Here is a 23,576-nt window from a genome sequence, read left to right as displayed (position 1 = left end):
TGCATTGATTTAGCATACTCCCTTCAAAGGACTGTCATAGTCACTGCCTTTTAGCCCAAAGGTTCCTGTGTGAGATCATCAGGAGGAAGAGCTATTTTTACAGATGAAAAATCTGACGCCCAGGGAGGACATGCTCATTCCTCAGGTTCATCCATCATGTGTGTGCGATGGGTAGGGGAGAGGTGCTGTGGCTAAAATGATGATTTCTGCCATAACCATAATTGAGAGCGAAAAGCTGGGGCTCTGGGAGGAAGAAGCAAGTCCCAGTTCTGAGCGGCAGTGGGGATGACCTCACCCGGGGGACAAGAGCCATCCAGAGGACTCACAGACGGAACTTCCCCTCGGGGTCCAAATGTGAGTCACCGTGGCTCGCGTCTCCACAGCAGGCTCTGTCCCCAGGCCTCCGACTTCACCCTGGGACATCATGGTCACTGCTCAGGCCTGATGACTCACTTGGTCTCTTGAGCCAGCCACCAGGGGTGGAGTCTCTCTCTTCTGGCATCTGTACCCTCGGTGCTATCGACACAGCTTGGCTGGCGCATTCTCAGACGTGAGAACTATGTGCAAGACGTGTGTAGCAGGGAAAGTCCCTCGCACTCTGCAAGGGTCGAGCCAAAGCCACTGTCGCAGCAAGTGGATTTCAAAATTCAGTTTGGAAAGTCCGGGGGGCTCCATGGAGCTAACACAGCCACAGCCCGACCTTTCCGAGCCCCGGGAGGGGGGTGGGATTTGCATCGGGTGATACCTGAGAGATGGAATAAACAAAGCTTGCCAAGAGGGAGCTCCACGTCCCATCTAGATGAGTGGAGTTCACCCAAAAGGCCAACGGCTGGCGGGGTATCAGATTTCCCGCCACACCCAGCGCTCAGCTGCTTCTGTCATTTCTCCTCCTTGGTTTCATCTTCTAAGGATAGAAGTAGTGTCATCTTTTCTCAACCTGTCAGCCTCACACCTGCCGGGAGCCCCTGGCGGTGAGACACCGGTGCTGCCCAACCTGATGTCATCTGTGTTTACCGTCTGTTTTAGAAACCAGGTAGCGAAAGGGACTTTCTGAGGATTAAAAAAAAAGTAAATCCCCAAACTATTTCAGTGAGGTTTTTTTTTTTCCTCCCGTTTTTTATTTTCATATTTTCTTTTTCTCTTTCTATTTTTTTAAAAAAATTTTGTAGGAGAGACCATACACGAGTAGGGAAAGAAGGATTCCCCGAAGAGGTGTATGAGATTCTTTTCCCGGGGGATGTTTATTTGATATCTCTCTGGCCGATTCGTCCTGAGAGATGTACTCCAGAGCCACCCTAGGAACCTGAGGCCAGAGTCTTGGGCTTGATGGCTAGTCCTGCCCCCCACCTGATACAGGAAGTAGAGGAGCTGCTAACAGTCATGGGACTCAGTTTACCTACCTTCAGCCTCTGTCATTCCCAAGCATGAGGAAGCTGACTTACTGCTTCACAATTTTGTCCTTTTGCTCATCAGTTCTGGAACGTTCTACTGGTAGTCTTCTTTGTTTCCAAACAGGGGGTTGGGGAGGTACAAGAGCACTGTTTAGGGTAAAGGGCAAAGGTGACACTGATGGAACCCAGCCTCAGGCCTGGGTGCCCACCTGTCAGGTCCTCTCTCTCTCTCAGACTTTTCTCCACACTCCTCTTGGGACAGGAGTCACTGTCCCAGTTGAGGGAGTGGGGTGAGAAGGGGGAGGGATGCCGTTTGGCCTGGACCATGAGGGTCTCTCCACAGGGCCCAGCTGACCAGGAAAATAGCTGGTCAAAGATATGGACGCAAATGTTACTTGGCCAGGGTATGAGAGCTTGTGTGAAAGGGTCGGCCTCTGGGTGACTCAGTCTGCTAGCAAACTATAAAAGGGAAGTGACTCACTTTCAACCCTGAACAAGAACTCCTAAGGCCAGGCCGCCAGCACCTGTCTGGGACGCGGTTAGTTATTAACGCTGCCAGTAAGAGTGTCATGGGAACCGGACGCTGGCCTAGATTGCTGGAGGCGGCTTGACTTTTCACAGCTTGCACACCGTCCGCTCACCTTCTCATGGCTCCTCTCCGGCCTGACCCCAAATGCAGAAGATCCCATGGAACTCTTTAGTTGTACAGCATCTCCCGAGGTGCCCCTCAAGGATGATGTGAATTCCACAAGGGATGAGGAGGGGGCCAAAGAAGTGGTTTGGTGAAGGGAAATCACGGCTGAAAGACCAGCCTGAATCTAGGCATTCCAGGAGTGGGCTGTGGATGGGGCTGGCCCTGCCTGCCCTGCCCTACACTCCCCACCCTGCAGGTGTCGCCTCTAGAGTTCTGGTTCCTGGGGCTCAGTCAGATCTGTAGTGAATGCCTTCGGGTGGTATGGGCTCTGTCGGTCTTGGGGCCCCACCAAAAAGGAGCTCTGCCACCTCCCATGGAGGCCCCTGACCTGAGGATCATTAACTCCTGCCCTGCTGACCTGTGGCCCCAGAAGAGGGGAGTGTTTTTCTTGCTCTGTTCTGCTCTGAAGTCACCCAACCACCTCCTGAGGCTGCTTGAGCCAGCTTAGTGCGATAGAGGGCCCGGCTCTGAGGACCTCCGCAGGGCAGGTGGAGAAGGCTGTTGCTTGTGAGTTGAGCTAGGCTTTCAAGTCAGCTCTGCTTTCTGCTCTTTCTCTCTCCATGCCTGGAAGAGTACACAATGGGCAACTTCTCCTCTTGGATCCCCAAAAGCATGCTTTGCCACTCTTGGGGGAGGCCCAGCCTGGGCACAAGCCATGCCTGCCCCTGCCCGGTCCGTGTCTTTCCACTTCCAGCCGTCAAGCAGGAGGAGGAAGCTTGATTGAGCAGGAAGAGGTGGCAGTTTTAGGGGCTCAGGCTCCCCAGTGTCTAAAAAGGAAGCCCAGCACCCTGAGGGAAGAATCATCAGCCGAGATTTGTCGCCAACTTCGTAAAGCCCTATAGTGCTCGTGGGCAGTAGCAAGAGGGTGGGGACACCATTTGTCTGCCTGGTCCGTGGAAGAAGCACTGGGCTAGCAAGTGGGACATGTACTCCTTGGGTGGCCCTGAGCAAGTCATGGAACCGCTCTGGCAGTTTCCCCATCTGTAAAGTGGGAATGATAACAACACTGGACCTGCTTACCCGACAGGGTTTGTGTGGGGCCGGCTGAGATCACCGAGCACGTGACAAGGCTTTGGGAGTGGTAAGGGCCACCCAGATCGGGGTTGAGGTACCGGGGTGCTTACGGTGATTAGCACAAAGCAGGGTCTGAGGTCTGTGCTCCCTGGGGAGGGTGGCTTCACAGGCACCCACCTGTGGCTTAAGAGCTTCTTGGGCCTCCCACAGCTGATAAATCACCGCCTGGTGGGTGTGCTTTGTCTAGGCTCCAGCATGAACAGACAGCCTGCTCTTGCCTGCTGTAGAGAACGGCTCCTCTGCCTTCTTTCCCTTTCTCAGTGGGCTGAGCAGGAGCAAAAATAGATCCCAGGGCCTTATCTCTTAGGTTTTCCCGAGGGACCTTCCAACTGCCCATATAGAAACTGGTAGCCTGAGTCCCTTTTTCAGTTCGTGTAATCATTGGGGTGCTGATTTAAGTGTCTTCTGCCATGTGATTTGTCACCTTCTTGCCATCAAAGAAGAGAGAGGCACATAGTGTCAGATTTTATCCCATAGTGCAGTACACCAAGGAGGTATTTGACAAATAGTTGCTGAATATGTAGATTGGCTAATTCTTAGTTTATTTTGCTTTGTAATGTTCCAGGCATTCATTGAAAGGAGGAACATTGAGATTTAAGGGGGCATCCCTGATGGGGCAATAAGCATCTATTTAGTGCCTTTTCCGTGCCCAGCACTGTGCCAAGTGGATCACGTACAATCCTTGCTCTCATAAAATCAAACTCTTTTTGACCACCAAATTCCATCTCCCATGCAGACCCAGGATCTCCTCTAAGTCTTTCCAGATAGGTGTTTTCTTTTTTTGTGTGTGGGTGCGTGTGTGTGTGAGGAGATCAGCCCTGTGCTAACATCTGCCAGTCCTCCTCTTTTTTTGCTGAGGAAGACTGGCCCTGGGCTAACATCCATGCCCATCTTCCTCCACTTTATATGGGACACCGCCACAGCATGGCTTGCCAAGCTTAACCGCTTGCGCCACCGGGCCAGCCCCTGGATAGGTGTTTTCTGCTTGAACACTTTGTTGATGGAGGATTTGATCTCTCCTGAGGCCACCCACTCTAACCTTGGCAACTCCAGTTGTTGGGAAGTTCATTCATTTAGGGAGTCACCATCTGCCTCTGGATACTTCCAAAAGGGATTGACCCCTGGGACCTGGAAGAATCAAAGAAGACCTTGTAGAGTTGACAAGACTTGAAGAAAAAATGGACTGAAGTAGAGAGAGAGAAGAGCTGTAGGCCATCTGCTACATTGGACATGTGGATTGTATAGTGTCCCCCCAGAATTCATGTCCACCTAGAACCTCAGGATGTGACCTTGTTTAGAAATAGTGTCTTTGCAGATGTAATTAGTTAAGGATCCAATGACAAGTCCTTATAAGAGAAGAAAAAAGGAAACAGAAACACAGAGAAGAAGGTGATATGAAGATGGAGGCAGAGACTGGAGTGATGTGTTTACAAGCCAGGGACTACTGGGAGCCACCAGAAGCTAGAAGAGAGACATGGAACATATTTTCCCTCAGAGCCTTCAGAAGGAACCAGCCCTGCTGACACCTTGATTTTGGACTTCTGGCCTCCTGAACTAAGAGAAAATAAATGACTGTTGTTTTAAGCCACCAGTTTTTGGTAATTTGTTATGGCAGCCTTGGGAAACTCATACACTACCCAACTGTGAGGAATAGCATAAATGTCTGGAGGCAGAAATAAACACACTTTGTAGGGGGCTGGGGGACACAGACTTGAGGTGAGGGGCCAAGGGGACTGGGCTACATGTAAGGAGACTGGACCAGTTCATTTGTTAGGGAGGCGGGTCTGCAGGCCAGAAGGCCCCTTGGGTGGAGGGCTGTGATGCCAGGCTGAGGTGTGTGTAGAGGAGAGCCCTTTTGCCAGGAAACTGACAGTCTTTAGAACCAGAAAGATACCAACCTTGGATTCTCTGATGCTGTTTGACCTCTTTCCACTAAATTGTCCCCAATTTCTGCTTCTCTTTTCATAGAAAGGGATCAAACCATCCTTAACCCTCACACCACCCTGCATATAAATGTGTGACTTATGATGACAAAAGTAATTATAAGATGCTTACCATTAGAAAAATTTATAAAAGACAAGGAAAATATTTAGGAGCCATACTCAGTTATATGTTAATCCTTTGTTATTAAATAATATTTCAATATTTCAATGATTATTTAGTATTTCATTATAAGACTATGACATTGTTATTTTTTTAACAACTCTTTGATGCTTCCAATGTTTTTTTCTTTTGCTGTGAAATAAGGCTCTGAGGACAGTCCTGGTAGCAAGAACTTTATTCGTATCTGTACTAGTTTCCTAGGGCTGCTGTAGCAAATTACCACCCACTTGGTGGTTTAAAACAACAAAATTTATTCTCTTACAGTTTTGGAGGCCATAAGTCTGAAATGAGTCATATGGGACTAAAATCAAGTTGTCAGCAGAGCTGATTCCTTCTGAAGGCTCCAGGGGAGAATCATTCTTGGCCTCTTCCAGCTTCTGGAAGGCTGTCAGCATTCCTTGTCTTGTAGCCACATTACTCCAGTCTCTACCTTTGTGGTCACCTTACATCCTCCTCTCTGTAATCAAATCTCCCCCTGCCTCCCTCTTATAAGAACACTTCTGATTGTATTTAGGGCCCATTTGGATAATCCAGGATAATCTTCCCATTTTAAGATCCTAACTTAATCCCATCTGCAAGTCCCTTTTGCCTATAAGGTAACATTCACAGGTTCCAGGGATTAGAATGTGATTCTCTTTTTCTTTGCATGAGGGGTGTCATTATTGAGCCTATCACCTTATCCATGACTATTTTCTCACAATAAATTTCTATAAGTGGAGACGAAGGTTTGACGGGGCAATACTAAGGTTGTATGAAATGTTTGGGGAAAGTATTCAGGGTTAATACTGCAAAAAAGACTGGCGTCTTTTTGCTACTGTCCCTTTAAGAGCCCTTCTTAGCTCTCCTAGGAGTCAGATCGGATAGGGGGCTGTAGATTGAAATCCCCATTACAGGAATCATTTAAAGTTAGCCTCTAGGAAGCTCGAGGCTAATGAGATAATTCCCATTAGGCGAGGAAGGAAGTGAAGGTGGCCTGACATCCTTTCTGCCTCTAATTTATATGATTCACTGAAACCTCCCCCTCTTCCACCCTGGGGCCCCCCTCCTTCGGCTGCCCCTTTGAATTCTGGTTCCACTGTCCACCCGTGTTCTGCCAGCCAGGGCTCTGGTTTCCAGCAAGTCCCGGCATGCTGAGGAACCTGGGAAGGTTGCCTTCCGCCCAGACGAAGCATTCAGGCCCTTTTCTTGGCAGCTGCGCCAGAGAATCTGTTCTTCGCCTCTTTTCTCTTTTCCCAGAGCCTCACCCAGCTCCACCACCCCCACCCCTGCCCTGACCAACCGAGATGGGGACTGGTGTCTATGGGACCAAAGATGAGAGAAAAGTTTTCAAGAGAACACAGGCAGCCTCCAGGGGACCTAGGGGCCGAGGCTGCCAAGATTTTGTTTGCTCCCCCGCCTCCCTGGACTTTTAGAGGAAAGGGAGAGAGAGAAAAAAAGGCAGCGAGAAAGAGAAGACAAGAGAGATCGTTCGCTTCCTGTTTTGCTCCACTGCCTACACTTGGTCAGAGCTCTCTCTGCAAACATGAAAATCCAGTTTGGGTCTTTAATTAGAAAAGTGTGAACTAACCCAAGGTTCAGGGTTTTTGAAGTTCAGATCAAACCCTGGAAACACATCTGGGCGCTGCAGAGAGAGAAGAACACAGAGAGGGAGACGCAATCTCATCGTGGGCATGTTGCTATAAGAGTTGCCCCTTTTGTTTCTGGGACCCCCGCTCGCTTTTCTCGGACCTGCTGGGGACAGTTCTAGCCCCCCTCCCCCCTGCCCAGAAAGGGCTTCTGGCACCCAGAGGAAGGTGTGGCTCTTTCTTGCCCCTGGTTTACTCCTTTTCCTCCTCTCATCCTCCCCGAGGGAGGCCATATGGTGGAGTGTTCTGAGTCAGGGCCAAGGGCCAGAGCCGCGCTGGCCCTGGGGACAGTCCAGCGGCCCTGGTGTGCGATGTGGGTGGCTTGTCCTGTGAACTTGCTGCCTGACCTCCCAGGGCCTCTGAGAGCCCAGCTGCAACCTTGGGTAACAGCCTGGCCCCATTGTGACCAGAGGGTACTGAGGCCCAGCTTCCCTTGTCACCTTGGCACCTGTGCCATACGCTGGCTGGGCTGTGCTGGGGCTGGGGCCAGGCAGACCAGAGCCCCCACAGGCTTCCTTTCCCGCTGGGTTGGCCTAACCTGGCTCTTCAGGCTGTGGTGTCTCTAATGAGAGTGAGACAGAGACAGGCGAACCAGGGGTTCGAGGAGGAGAGGACATGCGTTAGGAGGATGGGAGAAGCAAGGGAAAGATGTAAGAATTGAAGGCAGAATATTGTTGTGCATTTCCATGTTAAGTAATAGCAAAGCGGGAGCTCCAGTTCTCAGCAGTGTTGGAATCAAGAGTGTAGCCCTGTTCTGTCGGCGGCTCTGCTGCCTTGTTCACGGTGGGGGCTCCTTCAGGAGTGTACGTTGTATAAACCTGCACCTGACTCCTGGTTTCATCGCCTCCTGCCTGCACGTGGAATTTTTAGGGGCGGTTGAGGGGACGTGGAAGTTGAGGTAAGGATTAATCTAAGTGCTAGGAACAACTTTATTGATTAAAAAAAAGAAAAACGAGGAGTAATGGGAGACGGGCTAGAGTTTTTGTATACCTCTTAGGTATGGTCTGTACCAGGAAAATAACCAAGGCAGTGACTCACTGTCCTTCCTTCCGTGGAAATGTGCTGCCTGTATGTTTTCACAGAGAGAGTGCTATAGGGCAATGCCATAATAATGGCATACTGCTTATAGAGTCTTGAGTATTTAACTCAGTCCTCACAACAGCCCTACGGTGGAGTAGGTGCTATTATTCCTGTGTTACAGATAGGTTAAAGAGAATTGAGGTCCCCTGCCCAGGATCTGGGATTTGAACCTTGATCTGACTCCATATTCCTAAGCTGAGGAACCATTCCCCAGTGAGATGTGCTCCCTGAAGTGTTTTCCTGGTGGTAGGAATGAGTGTCCATGCCCCACATCCCTCCCACACTTGTGAGATAACTAGCCTATGTTGCTAGTGATTCACTTGTTCTATTCATTCCCTCACTCATTTATTCATTCCTTCATGTGCGTCTTCAAGACCAGGCACTAAGTTAGGTACTCTGAATGCCAAGAAGAAAGACATGGCTGCTGCAGCAAGCCTCCAGCGACCGGTGACAGACCCACATGGGTCTGAGGAACATTCTGGAGGCCTTGAAGCCTGCCAGCAACCACAGTCCTTGAGTGCATGTGCTCTTTCTCTCCCATGTCGATGGGCAGTCCTTCTGGATGTTCCAGACCCAGAAAACTCAGAAGTCTCACTGTGTCCTTACTGTAGGCCGATCGCTGGCCTTCAGACATCTGAGTAGATGGAACTTCAGGGACCAGGTGAGGGGGACCTCTCAGTATGTCCCTCCTGAGGAGAGTGTACTAAATGTCCTCCTCTCTGGGGTCCCCTCCTTGGAAGATTCACAGGGGAGAGGAGCTCCTGCATGGTCTCCCAGTAGGTGTCTCTCTGTCCCCCAATGCCCATTGTTGCAGCAGGGCCAGCACCCTCTCTGGCCCAGTCCCCCATCTGGGCTGTCTGAAGAAAGAGAGGGGAAGGGCCTTGGGATTGGCCTTGGGATATGGCCCCTGAGGGACATATTGCATGATAAGGAGCGTATGGAGGGAGTCTGGGACTGGGGTCCCTATTACCTTTAAAGTCTCTCTTGAGGAACAATCCCCTGCGGATAAACAGGGATCCAGGTCGGCTGGTTCGGAAGGGTCTTTGATCCACCTAGAAGTTAATGCTTTTCAATGGAGAACCACAAAGCAGCCCCACCCAGGGCAACGGAGATAACAGGCGGGTGCAATCTCAAACCACCGGCCTCTTGATAATGCCGGGTTTTATTGAGGTCTGGTTTTTGCCCAATGGGAATACATCCGGCGAACATCAAAGGGAGCAGGCGTCACCTTGTGCAAAGAATCCTGGGCCCTCAGGTGTGTGCGTGTTGGGAAGGGTGCGTGTGTGGCTGTGTGTGCACAAGGCTGCCCGTTGGCAATTACCTTTCTATAGATCAGAGGCCACCAGCCCCGGAGGGGCCTTGACAAGTCATGAACCCCATTCCCTTGTTCTGGCTGGTCCAGCTCCTAAGATGTCCCTGCAGATGGTGGTTTAACATCTTAGGTATAAGGGTTTCTCTGTGTCATTTTGTCCTTGACTCTATGTCGCAAAGGCAGTTGGTATAGGAAGTTTAAGGGAGAGATGAGGTGGGTGCTCAGAAGACAAAGCCTGAAAGTATATCATTTGGGAATCTCAGACCCGCTCCTTTGTAGTCTTTTGCATTACGTGGAACAGACTCCACGGATGTACGTGTATCTCTCACCTATAAGAGTGGAAGAGAGGGGGCATGAGGGATGGATGGAAAATTAAGGAGAAATATCAGGTCACATCTTTGCGGAGGGAGAGTTGATGGACGAATTGTTTGAGTGTGGTCCTGGGGGAAGGGGCATCCTCCCCGCCTACCCCCAGAAGGTGCCTCTTGGCTGCCTCATATTTCATCTGGGCAGTAGGATGCTGGACATCATGCATTGGTCTCTGGGGACAGGAGCAGAGAAACACCGCCATACAAACAGAACATCTGGAAGCTTTTTAAGCGTTCTTTTTTAACACATTTGCAAGAATCAGGACATTTGCACACAAAGTTTACAGGCTGGAGGGAACCCAGGACTTTTAGTCGAGTGGGGGTTATATTTGACTCTGTGGGGAAGGGCTGTAGTGTAGGGAAGGGCAGGTGGGAGCATTGGCAATGGCCAATGCCAGCAGCAAAGTCCTGTATTCTTTGGACTAACTTGTTACACGGGAACCTGTTGCAAGTCTCTAGGAACAGAAGAGGGACCTGGGTTCCTTGCCTCTTTCGTACCACTGGTACAGAGCACCTGGATTTCTTCTACCTTATTCCAATCAGCTGCATTAAGGGGACTAAAAGAGCAGAAGGCAGAACCTGGGAAAGGAAGGGAGCATGCTGGGAGTAGGCTCCATCCTGCTGAGCCTTAGCCTCTTAGAGACCCACTGCGAGTGGGCTTTTCTGTATGGGTTACGGACTCATACCTGTTCCTTATCTTTCCATCTGGGCTAGCCAGGTGGGGCTGAAATAGGTAGGGGACAGGGAGGCCAGTTCATCCTGGTGCTGCAGCGACTTGGGTACCTAAGACCGTCAGAGCCCTGGGAGCTTCTCTCTCGTCTCCTCCTCTGTCTTCCTCTCCTCTTGTCCTCCACTTTCTCCTTCTCTTCTCTCCTCCTCACCTCCTGTGCTTCCTCCTCCTCTCTTCCTTTTCTCCACCTCCCCACTGCCTCCCCCAGTGACATCCTGGACTTGATAATTTGGGCCAAGGGAAACAAGGAGAAGCTTGGCTCAGCATTTCAGCAGGGCAGGCTGGGAATGAAATAATGAAGGAAAAAGACAGTCCCAGCAGGAGAGAGCATTTGCACATGACTTCATCCTTCTTTTCAAACAGTCAAAGCATCAACCTGTTCAGCTCTGTCTGTTTCTTCATTGCTGGATTCTCATTTAATTCTTTCCTTCCTTCTTGCTCCATGCCAGTTATGAACCCCTAGCCAGGCTTGTTTTCAGGGCTCCATTAAATATGTAGGAAATCTCTCCTTGCTCAGAGTGCACCCATGTGGGAGGATTCTGGTTTCAATGCCTGGGGAGTTTACCAATTGGAAGGAAAATTGATGCTCCCTGTTTCTAAATAGGCCCCACTGCCACATCACTGTCTGTGTTAAGGCAGCTCTTTTTGTCGAGTGAGCTAATGTTTATAGGACCTTGTGGGAGCTGGCTCATTATGTGCTGTGTTTATTAGGGGAGGAAACTGAGGCTTTGTGTGGTTATTCATGGGAGACACTGAAAGGTGTCCACCCTGTTCTGATGGGAAATGAGGTGACACAGCCACCAGGAATTCCACCCCATCTGGCAGGTAGGCTATTCATTCCCATGTCTACCCCAGTCATGCTGATTAGTTTCTGCTTGGGAGCATCTTGTGTCCTTCCCATAGTCAGGATTCAGGTGTGTTCCCGGCTTCCCCAGCTCAGAGCAGCCTCTCCTCTGGCCCTCTGCAGTGCGCAGTGGTTGTCAGCACTGGCCGCACTTTGGAATCACCTGGAGAGCTTTAACTGCTGCCTCATCCCCACTCTAGTAGATTCTGGTTTCACCAGGCTGCAACGAGGCCTCGGCGTGGGAATTTTGAAAAGCTTCCCAGGTGATTCTAGCGTGTAGCCAAGGTCAAGAATGAACCACCACTCAGAGATAGTGTTCCTCAACTGGGAGCAGTTTTGCTGCCCGCCACCCCCCCAGATGTATGCCAATGTCTGAGACATTTTTGATGGTCACACTGAGAAGGAGGTGCTACCGGCATCCGGTAGGTAGAGGCCAGGGACGCTGCTAATCATCTTACAGCGCACAGGACAGCCAGCCCCGCCCCCCCTGCCCCCGCAACAAGGAATTATCCAGCTCCAAATGCCCCTAGTGCCAGAGTTGTGAAAACTTGCTCTAGAATAGTAGTTCTCACACTTGAGTATGCACCACAGTCACCTGGAGGACTTGTGAAAACACAGATTGCTGGACTCTAGTCCGAGTTTTTGATTCAGTAAGTCTGGGGTGGGGTCTGAGAATTTGCATTTCTAACAAGTTCCCAGGTGCTGCTGAAGCTGTCAGTCTAAGAACCACTACTCTAGACTGACTCTGAATCCTGTTTCTCTAGATCCCTGATATACTGTATCCACTATGATTACTAAAAACTCTAAAATAACAATGACTTAATAACTAAGACAGAAGAGCATTCTCTCTCACATAACAGAGAAAGGTCACCCAAGGCTAGTGTGGCAGTTCTGGAGTTATCAGGGACCCAGACTGCCATCTTCTTGTTAAATCACCTTAGTGCGTGACTCCCATTTTTCAATGTCCCTCATAGTCTAAGAGGGCTGCTGGAGCACCAGCCATCATGTCCTCATGGAAAGCAGAAGGTAGTAAAAGCAGACAGGTAAAAATTGGGCTCCTTCCAACACCTTTTGAACAACCTCCTCAGAAGTCCCACAACACTTTTGCTTATATCTCTTTGGCCAGATTCTAGTCACATGGCCATAGCTAGCTGCAAGGGAGGCTGAGAAACATAGTCTTTTTACTGTGGGCCACAATGTGCCAGCCAAAAATCAGAGTTATGTAACTAAGTAGAAAGCAGAGAATAAATATTGGGCTCGGCAGCTAACAGCTTCTGCCCCTATGTGCATGCCTAATCCTTCTTAAGAGTTATCATTTATTTGACATCTGCCATGTGCTTTTCATGTGGTACCTCATTGAATCCTAAAAGCTTTGCAAGACAGATAATATTATTATCTCTATTTTGTAGATGATGAAACTGAGGCTTTCAGAGATTAAGCCACCGGCCCAAGTTACGGTCACAAATGGTGTAATTTGAGAGCTGCTTCAAAGCCTGGTCTTCTTCTTGGCTCAGTTGCTCTCAGAGACCTGACCTTTTCCTTCTGAGCCTGGAGGGTGTCTGTTAGATCTTTCTCAGCTAAATTCTGGACCCCACCCCTTCTGATCAGCTCGGTTCCACTGTTACCTGCATCCACCCTGTGACACCCTCAGATCTGTGGGGAAACAGAGACACTGTATGCCCTGATTGACAAGATTAGTTTCCTGTGCTGTTTAAAAGTTACCACAGACTTGTGGCTTAAAACAGCACAAATGTATTCTCTTACGTTCTGGAGGCCAGTTTCAGAAGCTCTAGGGAAGAATTGGTTTTCTGGCCCTTTCCAGCTTCTGGAGGCCACCTGCTTCCCTTGCCTCATGATTCCTTCCTCGAATCACTCCGGCCTCTTGCTTCCATGATCACATCTCCTGCTCCTCACCTGTCAGATCTCTCGCTGCCTCCCTCTTCTCAGGACACTTGTGATTACGTTTGGGGCCCGCTCGGATAAGGCAGGATGATCTCTGCGTCTCAGGCTCTTTAACTTCCTCACATCTGCACAGTCCCTCCGGCTATAGAAGGTGACATCCGCAGGTTGCAGGATTAGGACATGAATATCTCGGGGGCTAATATTCAGCCGACCACAGGGGCTCTCTTGCTTATGTTCTTCCTGTCGTTGCCCCCAGGTTTTCTCCCGTGGGCTGTTCCATACATAGAATATGATACATACATTTCGCTTCTGTCCTGGGAGTTTTCAGAGAGGCCAGAGACAGGGTCTGAAGGGCAGGGCAATGTGTTGGAAGACTTGTCTGTCAGCTCCCAGTGGCACGAAAACATTTAAGTGGGAAAGGATTAGGGGAGGGGACTCCTGTCCTAGAGGGGGCAGAGTCACCTAACCTAGGAGTCATGCACAGTGGAGAGATGTAAACAGCAGGGTTGGTAGTCCCTCCCGCAGGCAGCTTCATGAAGCCCCTGGGCTGTCTGTTTCCAGGGACTCTTTCAAATCCCTGGGTGCCTGCTAATCCACTGCCCCCATTGCCTTTCTCTAGGCTAATAGAGGCGTGTCTTCGGCCAAATACAAATGCTACACCTACAGGAGTTTGATGGGGGGAGGGAGGGAGTGTCAGGCCATGCTTAGGCTGGTTATGTCCTAACTTCATTTTCCTTCCCTGTGTTGATTCCCTCATCCCCACCACCACCACCGCCAACCCCCTTGGCTGGGTCTGCGGTGCTGAGGATGAGTCTGGGGTGTTATATGTTTTGCTTTTTATTTTATTTTGCAAGCGCCTCCCAACATTCCCCTGTGTGTTTAATGTCCCACTGCCAAGTGCATGCGGTTGCCCGGCAACAAGAAGGAAGTCCCTGTGTGATTCACCAGGCTGCTGCCAATTAATTTGCTAGCTGCGTGCGTCTCCTGGGGGGAGAAGGCTTCTCCTGGCCCTCTCTGAGACGGCTCAGAGGGCCACTGCCCAGGAGGGGAAAGGAAACTAGGGAACAGTTAGCAGAAGTTTGGGATTGTTGGGGGTGTTTTGGGGTCCAAATGAAAGAGAGTGTCTGGAGGGCCCAGGCAAGACCTGGTGAAGACTTAGGGTTTCCCTCTTGGCCGCCAAACACAGAGCCACCTGGAGCCCCAGAGCGCCTCTGTGTAGGCACATCGGCTGGCTTTTTCTGGGGAGGTGGCTCTAACATGCAGACTCTCTCTCCTGTCACAGTTCTCCAGCAGAGGAACGTCTTTAACCACCTTCTCGGTCCCCCGGGGTCCTCACTGTGATATCCTCCCATCTCTGACAGTTAGCACCCTTCTCTCTGGGTTTCGCTGTACACATCCCTATCATGGTTTAGCCCGCAGGAAGGAGAGCTCCCTTGCGCCAGGCTGAGTTGCGACCCTCACTGGTCTGTGAGGGACAGAAGGAGTCCTGTTGGCTCATACTGCCTCCAGAATCCTTAGTGCATTCCCTCAGATACTGCTGTCCTTCTGGCTTCATGCTTGGTCAGTGCCCCTGTCAACCGTGGCCTATGAGGGCGGGGCTTGCCTGTCTGGTTTATGTCTGTATCCACGGCGTCTAATCCAGCATAGTACTTGTGAAAGCACGGATTTGCAGTTGTCCAATTTATTCCTTGTGGGTTGATAGTGACTTCTGGAATGAGAGACCCAGGGAGCAGCCTCATCATGGGGCCTAGATTATCTATGTCTGTGACTAGGCCCCTTGCTTGCATTGCAGGGCCTCATCAGTTTTAAAATGGGGAAGTCCCCTGAGCATATTTAATGGTACTAAATATATTTGTCACTCAGAAATGAAGGATTATGTGGGGGTGGTGGAAAGCTAGGAAAGTATGATGAGTCCAAGTCCGTCCTCATTTATTTGCAGTCAGCATTAGGGAAAGAGAAATGTGTTTAATGGTGTCTTCCCATTTCCTCTGAGGGACCCCATCTACTCTGGATAATTTCCTAATTAATTGTTACGGGACTTGTGAAAGCAGAGGGAAGTTCCGGCTAAAGTCAACATGAGGATTAGGGATCAGACCCTTGTCATCCTGTACTGAGTACATTGGCACCCTCTGTGCCTTGATTTTCCCATCCGTTAAGTGGGTGATCTAACACCTCCCTCCTCCCTTTCCCATATTTCACAGACATAATAGTGACATGCTGAAAAACAGAATTTTCCACTTGCTCTGGGCTGGCTGTATTCAGTGGTATTTAAAAAAAAAAAAAAATCAGCTATGGATGTAGTGGTAAGATTTGTCTGCAGGGTTCCCAGTGATGATTCAGCGTACAGGGAGTTCCTTGGGATGTATAAATAGGCCTTTTTTCCCCCTTTCTTAACTTAGAAGCAGTGTATGTTCTGGTCAGTAGGTAGAACATTATGTGATGCTCATTGTTGAAAGACATCTATTGAAAGAGCAGAAACCAGAATCTAACTCTTATGCTGTTTTTTGGTCCACAGGCCTAGAAAAGAGGATTGGCAAGGGCTGTTCTCCCTCACCCACACCTCCCACCAGGAAGCTTGGTGGAGCCAGCATATGCACCAGGACCCCCTGAAGACCTGGCTAAGATAGGACCGTCTCTTCAGAGGGAGAGCTCTGGATTTGATTGAGAATTCTTGTTTTGGAGACTAAGGAAACTTCTGGATTTGGGAAGACATTTGAGGAGAAAGCAAGGACCCTCGCACTGAGGAATAGTCTGTGTGTTGACCTGCACCAGCTGGAGGTGACCTACAGTTGGAGAAGACGCCGTGATCCCAGACCTTGTCCTTCTTTCTTGTGGAAACCGTTTTCTCTGCTACTGCCTGCTCTTAAGACTCCCTCCTCCAGCCCCGGAACCAAAGAGCTTTCTGCCACACCCTTTCTTGCCCCCTACCTCCCACGTCTGCTGTGCCTTTGGACTCAGCAATTCTTGTTTGCTCCATTATCTTCCAGCCGGATACAGAGTGAATAGTTAACTACACTTAGGTCAAATGGGATCTTAATTTTTGTTCCTGCTCCTTCTAAAGAGGCCGATGTTTGTGTGTTGCCGTGCAAGCAGTCTTGGTATGGTATCCCTTCTCATTTATTTGGGATCTGACCCCATAGGTTCCAGAGTGATATAAATCAGTGAAGTTCTTCAGGCTCTCAGATGCTAGGGATGTTGGCAGGGGCTTTGGCAGGGGAGCGGGGTCATGAAGGCTGGTGTTCTCCATGTTCAACTTTCTTTGTTCAGATCACACACCTGTGTGTACATCTAGAGGAGCAGAAAATGAATGCTGTTGTACATTCCAACTTTCTTCTCTTGACACAGATGCACAGTCAGCTGTGAAGGCCTTCTTCCCTCATGTGGCCATTGGAGTCCGTGCTAGAAGATGGAGCTTCATTACAGACTACGCAGCTGCCAGAGTTGATGGTGTTTATTGAGGACCCTCTTCCTCCAGTGTGTGCTGATGACACACACACTTGACAACAAAATACAAGTCCTGTTTGTTCCTTTCACTCTGTAGCCTCCATATGCGTGGCTGAAAACACTTTCTAGATATCCATCGTGGTTCGACATTGTCCAAAATGCAAAGCCAAAGATGTTTGTACTTTCTATTTCCAAAGCAAATGACTTGCCTTTGTAAAAAGAATTAAAGCTAGACATATCTGTCTTCCCTGTGTTGTAGACGATGTCTTTGTGTGACCATTTAGTGACGTGGGTGTCTTCTGAGTGGAGTGATGGGCTCCTTCTTGGCATCTCAGGTTCACCACAAATTGAGAGAGGAGAACTCTGGAGGAGCTTTCGTGCTATTGAAATGTGAGGCTTGTTTGTGGGCTTTCACCTTCCTTCTTGACCTGCAGACAGACTCTTTGTATTAGTTAGATTCCTTTGGGTTTCAAGGACTGAGGGGTTTCCCAGGACACAGGACTTTCAGTGCTAAATCTGGGACAGTCCTGAACAAACTGGAACAATTGGTCACCCTACTGGGTGACTTGATGACCCTTCCTCTGCTCCTGCTTTACCTGCTGTAACCAGCTGATGCTCTTGATTGGTTTGGTCAGTTGCCATTCAGAGCTCTTGTGACTGGCCACTTCATTGGCCACTGGGCAGCCTATAAATGGATGCCATTGGATCAGGTACTAATCTTGACCAAATTGTTGGTCAAGTTGTTTCCAAGGTGGTAGGGTTGCATGATATTTAATAAAAACCTGGGTGTAAAGAACCAGCTGAGACCACTTCCTTCAGAAGAGTGCTGTGGACACTGGGTATGACAGGCTTTGAAGGTATCAGGGATTCCTCTCCAATACAATCCTATGTATAAAGGTGAAGTTAACCTTTCTTTTTAAGAACAAAACAGTTCATTAAGAAACAAAAACTAACACAGCCTCTGGGAACAGTGGGATAGACTATGACGTGTGTGTGTGTGTGTGTGTGTGTGTGTGTGTGTATCATACATGGACGTACTATGTAGAATAATGAGTCAAGAAGAAAATTCTGCATCTTTGCTAGACAGAGACTAAGAGCTAAAATCTTTGGGGTGGTGTTGTCTGGAGAGCAAAGGAGTTGGCTAGAGGACTTCCTGACGTTCCTTTGAACTCTAGGATCCTTTAAAATATCAAGGGCTGTAAATTGGGCCTAAGTGTGTGCTTTCTTCTAAAGTCTCCTAGATAACCTTTGAGTTCAACTCAGATAGTGTTGAGTGGGACCTCCCAGCTCACTCTTGCCTTTCCATACACTGACTTTATCTGGGATAAAGGAGCGGAACTTGGTGGTGGTAGTGGGGGGTGGAGGAGGGAAAGGTTGTGCCAGCCCAATTTTTGGTGTTCATGACAAGTAAGAACAATCTGAAGGCAAATTACAGGTTCTTTTCAGGTTAGTCAAAGCCAGGCTTTCAGGATTGCATGCCTTCCTGAAGTTGTTCCTTCTTGTCAGGGGATCAGGCCTCCATCTTTTCTGCTGAAAGACGGGTGTGAGCATCTGTGGTGCTGGAACACGAGCCTTCAGCTAATCCCGCTCATCTTGCATGGTGTAGCCACAGGGAGGTCATTGCATGCTAAGGTAGAGATGAGCATGCAAACATCTAGAAACTATTCCCTCATTACCTACATGTAAAGATTGAGAGCCCCCTCACAAGCACCTGGGTCTTTGCCCCTCTTCTGGCTCTGACTGCCTTCACTGCCATCGAGGGAATGCTAGCCCAGATTCTTGGGTGCCATTTTTCTTTTTAAAAAGATGAACTCATTTCAGATGTTTCCTTCACTTATGTTCCGCTTATAGTCTTTGGTTTCAGAAGAAGTCCCGCTGTTATGCCAAAGGCAACAATCTCCTCTCTCTCTCTTCTTATCTTCTCATCCACGTGGAATCTCAGAATCCCAGAGCTTGAAGTGGTCTAAAGCATCGCCCTAATCTAGATCTACCTCTGACTAATGCAGGAATCCCCTTTCCGTCATTGGACGAGGGATTGTCCAGCCCTGGGAGAGGCAACCTTCTTGGCAGGGTGGGAGAGGACTGTGAGAGAAGGTTGAATGATATTCAACCTGGTGGGGAAGCAGTAGAATTTTAAAGAGCAGTTCATGGGCTGCCAAGTGACCACGAATGTCAATTTCTTAATGAGATTTTGAGCCAAATGCATTTTGCGCTGTCCCCCACGTGCATCAGTCTCTTATTTCTGGATCCAAGTAGTGTGTCTTATGCTGATAAAAAGCACAGAATGGCGAGGCAAGGAGACCTGAGTTTTTGTCTCAGAAAGCCCCCTGTTTTAGTTCCTTCCCTGTAAAATGAGGGAGTTGGGCCACATGATCCCAGAAGCCTCTTCTAGCTCTGACATCCAAAATGCTGTCATATTTCATAGAGTTCACGACTTAAAGATTTGCTGGTTTTGTTCCATAGGAGAATAGTATATTAGACATTGCCCAAGGTACAATGTAAAGGTATTTTATCCACATGCTGAACATATTCATCTTGCTTCAATTCATCATGAACATAACCTCAATTTAGTGCCCCCTCCCCCGCCCAAGATTTTGTTGAAGCTCCCCTGTGAGATTTTCCCATGGCATTGGAACTTGACCCACAGGGAACTTTTATGCTCTTCCAGTGGTCCTGGAAATCTGTGTGTTGATGGAAAGATAGGAGGTTCTAACGGTGAAGTAAGTCCCTCTGCTCTGGAGGATATGGTTTAAAGGGCATAGGGTGACCTTGGATATGGCTACTAACCTTGGATAAGACTCTCTCATGCCAGGCTGGTGGAAAGCAGGGCTGGTTCCCCTCCCTCTACTTTGGGGAGCGAGCAGGGAGCAAGACCATCTCTGCCTGGGCCTGAAAAGAGCCCTGAACTGGGGAGTCTGGAAATTGTAGTCCTGCCTTCACTTCAATTTGCTCCAAGATCATCTGTCACTTAAGCCCTTTCTCTGGGTCTCGTTTTCTCATCTATAAAATGGGAGAGGGAAGGGGAAGTGGTTGGTCTTGATGATCCTCTAAGGGCCCTCCCATGTGTCAAGTTCTAAGCCTTGCCTGACCCAGCTGATGTCTGCTGTTCTCAGCAGACAAGTAGCTTTTTTCTCCCTTTGCCTTCAGCTACACAAGCCCCAAAACAGGCTGTCCTGGGAAGTCCATTACCAAAGAATACTTCAAAGCTGTTTGCACTTGTTGTCAGTTGCACTGAACATGAGTTTGTTGAGGGAGAAAGCAAATAGACATACAGACTGATGGCAGGAGGGGGAAGGAGAATGCTGTTTGCCTGGGGTGACTAGCAGGAGAAAAAAAAACGTGCCTGCAGTTTTGACCAATAAATAAAAACTGGGAGCTCTGCGTGGCTAAAGCTGTGGGGGATTTATTAGTTTGCTCAGTGAAAGGCAAATATTAAGTCTTAAGTTGACCCGTCCTGGGACCTGCCTTTTGGCTTTTGTATGCCGTCCGGCGCCGATCACCGTGTACTCCGGGTTATCGGGTTCTGTCGAAGGGGTTTTTTTCATTGTTTTCCGTCTCCTTCTCCTTTTCTTCCTTCTTTGCCTCCTCCCCCCTACTCCCCCACCTTTTACGGTAACTCAGGTCTGGGTTCTGGAGAGGTAAGGAGAGCAGGGTGTGGAAGACATGTTGTCCTGTTCATAAAACTGCCCATAATCAGGGCTCTGACTGGCCCGGGAACTTCTCATGCCCGCTATGTGGTGGTCTTTGTGGGTCCCCCCCATTCTCTGCCCTGAACCCTTAAAGTTAGGTCCCAGGCTGTTGGGCAAAAGCCTTGCCTCTCATTAAAAAAATGAGCATAACCGTGGGCATTGGAGAAAGATAGAGATCTCGTGTTTCTAAATTGCAGCCTTTCCTTCATATGTGACTGTTCACACCTGACAGTGACGGATGATTTCAGCCTGATGCACTGAAAGATGAGCTGCTAAAGGCAGAGCTGCGAGTGCTGTTTAGGGTCTGACCAGGGCTTGTCACTCTCCGTGGAGTGAAATATTGGGACTCGAGGGGCTGGACAGCTACCCAGTCTATCCAGTTTCCAAGTATGAGCTGCAATGAAACTGAGCTAAATGGAACATTCTTTAAACATCGCCTTCAACATCCTCAGTGAGTGCCAGTCTATTCTAAAGCAGTGCAGTTCTGGGTACTCAGGTCTCATGGGCGGTGCTTGCTAATATCTACCCACTTTGGGGTACAGGACACTCGGGCACATTGCTCCATGTCAGACCCGAAATGCCCTTTTCCAAGTCCACCCTGGTATTTGTCCATGGAGGGTCCATCTTTCTAACCTACTTGGAATGTCACGGTTCCCTGCCATTACTCATGCAGCCAAAAGTTGAGAATGTTCTGGAATTGCTTAATTAAGAAAGTTCCTTTCACACTCCAGTGGTGATTTTTGATTGAACTCAGCATGATTTTTAATCGTCTGGCAGTTCTTCCTGGATGAGGTTATTTTTTTAAAAGATTGATGTTGGGTACCCAGGCTACTGAAATCCTGCTAGTCCTTCAAGGCTCATCTCAAATGCTCTCTTCTCTAGGAAGCCTTCCTGGATTTCTCCTTCCCTCTCAACCAGTTTTGACCTCCCCCTCATGTATTCTTTTAAAGCATCTGGCATTGGATAGGTACTCAAAAAATGCTGATCCCAGGGCGGGCCCAGTGGCTAGTGGTTAAGTCTGTGCGCTCCACTTCGGTGGCCTGGGGTTCGCTGGTTCGAATCCTGGGTGCAGACCTATGCACACTTATCAAGCCATGCTGTGGAGGTGTCCCACATACAAAATAGAGGAAGATGGGCACAGACGTTAGCTCAGGGCCAATCTTCCTCACCACAAAAAACAAAGCTGATTCACTCCTCCCTTGACCATAGCACTTTTCATATGTCATTTACTGTGCTTATACAGAACTTGTTTTAACTACCCCCTTCTCCCCAACTGCCACTCTCTGTACCCTATAAAAGCAGGAACTGGGTTATTCACATATTGAAATTTATCCCTGAAATGCCCACTGATATTCAGGATCACGTAGCGGGCACTGTGATTGACATTTAATCCTCAGAAAACAGAGATTTTCAGGGATCAATCACTTGGGCCAAGTTTTATATGTGAAAATTGGGGTTCAAGACCAAGGTCGGTGAGGACCTCAAGTTCAGAGCTCTTAGGTTGCAGCGTGGTGGCTTTTACATGGTAAATGTACAAAAAAGATGTTGAGTTGACTCTTCCGATTAATGATCTGTTTCTGTGTGTCATGCCAAACTTGCCTGTATTTTGTTTGCCCACTATTAATCAATAAAGTGTTTTCTATCCAGCTGAGAAAGAGAAAACGTGCTTGTTGCTTGCTTGGTTGGTTTCCCTGTAGAAGCTCTTCTTGAAATGGACTGTGTCTGGTTTTGGCCAGTTATCTGAGAGCTAGGTTCATTTTTAAGGTGAGAAAGAGAAATTTAAACTCCAAAGTTTAGGTTAAAATTTCTAAAGAATTTCACAATATCTAATAGGGAGAAATACAGAAGAAAAACACAACACACATAAGATGTTCCTTGTCCTCAGGACCTTACCGTCCGCTTAGACAAGACCGATGCATGTAAAACCATCAGTCACATTTGCCCAGGGAACTCCTGGTTGGTATTACTGGAGAATCCGGTTGGATGATGGCCCCTGCTCTTCGCCCTAACATGAACATTGCCAGCAAGTCACAGGCGGAGAAGTTGGATAATGATGGGCAGATCGCGTGCTACGGGGAGAGCCTAGGTTCAAGGGCTTGCTACCTGGGCACAGAAGGCAAAGGTGGAAAAGGCGATGCTCAAGAGCAAGCAGGCCCCAGGAGAGAAGAGTCTGTTCCCATTGCATCTGAGTAAAGTACCCTCCCATGGAGAGCAGCATATAAAGAAGAGCGAGGAGAGCAGAAATGTAAGCAGAAGTTTCGCCTTTCAGGGGAAGAGGAGGAGAACTCAAAGACCACCCCCTCTTCTCCCTCGTACAAGTAAAATCAGAGTTTGGACAAAGTGGATGTCATCTGTGGGCCATAGCACCAGGACATTTGAGAGTTGATAGGACACTCAGCCAAGAAAAATCAGGCAGTTCAGGACATAATACAGTCCAGTGTTTTACTGTGCTTTACAATTTTAAAGCTCTTTTTGCAAAGCTTCTCATTCGAATTGCATGAGGACTTGGCGAGAAGGTATTGAGATCTCGTTGTTACAGATGAGGAAAGTAAGCTGAGGGAGGTTCAGTGACCTGCCGAAGTGCATGTCCTGTAAGGTCGCTGCCCTACGTGCAGTGTTACAGTTTCCCTGTGGCCATTTCAGGAGAGACCAGACATGCAAACCGTTTGTCAGTCACGGCAGGCTGCTATGACAAAATGCCCTCAAATCTTGTTGTTTCACCTAATGAGTTTTTCTCATTTGCACTTCAGTGGAATGTGAGTTGGCATCCTGGGGAGGGCAGAAGGCTCTTTTTCATGTAGAAGTTTAGGGACTCAGGCTCCTTTCTTAGGACAGCACCACCTTCAAAGAGAAGCAGGATGGAGCAGTGGTGAAGAGCAGCAGACTGCCTAGGCCTGGACCACTCTGCTGACCTCCAGCATTGAGACCTTGGAGGAGTAACATAATCTCTCCATGCCTCAATTTCCTTATCTTTACACGGCTTCATAGGGTGATTGCCAGGTTTAAATGAATTATTGCAGGTGCAGCACTTAGAACAGTGCCAGGACCACGGCACTCAATATATTTGGGATCATACCTCTATACGTGATCAAGGAGCCATATGGGCCCATCTGCCATGACTCTTGGCATAGATGATCTCTGAGCCTGGGTGGGAAGAGGAGACTTCAAATGTGAACTCTGCCACTGCGTCTCTATTTCCCCAATGTGACATGGCATCACTGATTCTCTCTGGCTGTGGGCAAGCTCTTTGGGTTGTTTGTTTTGGTGTTGGGGATGGAGCCAGGTTGCCAGCCCAGAGTATAGACGTTGATGATGTCTGG

The 23,576-nt window shown here is 48.8% G+C and overlaps 1 long non-coding RNA gene across 2 annotated transcripts in view; it reads left to right on the top strand.

Moving 5' to 3' along the window:
* Positions 1-22,019, top strand: part of LOC131417694 (uncharacterized) — a 150,019-nt gene extending 128,000 nt beyond the window's left edge. For both annotated transcript variants that reach the window (XR_009222738.1, XR_009222739.1), the window contains one exon: positions 15,639-22,019. This is a non-coding gene — a long non-coding RNA (uncharacterized LOC131417694). The remainder of the gene's footprint in view (positions 1-15,638) is intronic.
* Positions 22,020-23,576: the final 1,557 nt, after the last annotated feature.

Source organism: Diceros bicornis, chromosome 18 (genome assembly GCF_020826845.1).
Source record: "Diceros bicornis minor isolate mBicDic1 chromosome 18, mDicBic1.mat.cur, whole genome shotgun sequence".
Taxonomy (NCBI): Eukaryota; Metazoa; Chordata; class Mammalia; order Perissodactyla; family Rhinocerotidae; genus Diceros; species Diceros bicornis.
The sequence above is the reverse complement of the archived record's forward strand: the minus strand, read 5'-3'. Positions and strand labels throughout refer to the sequence as shown.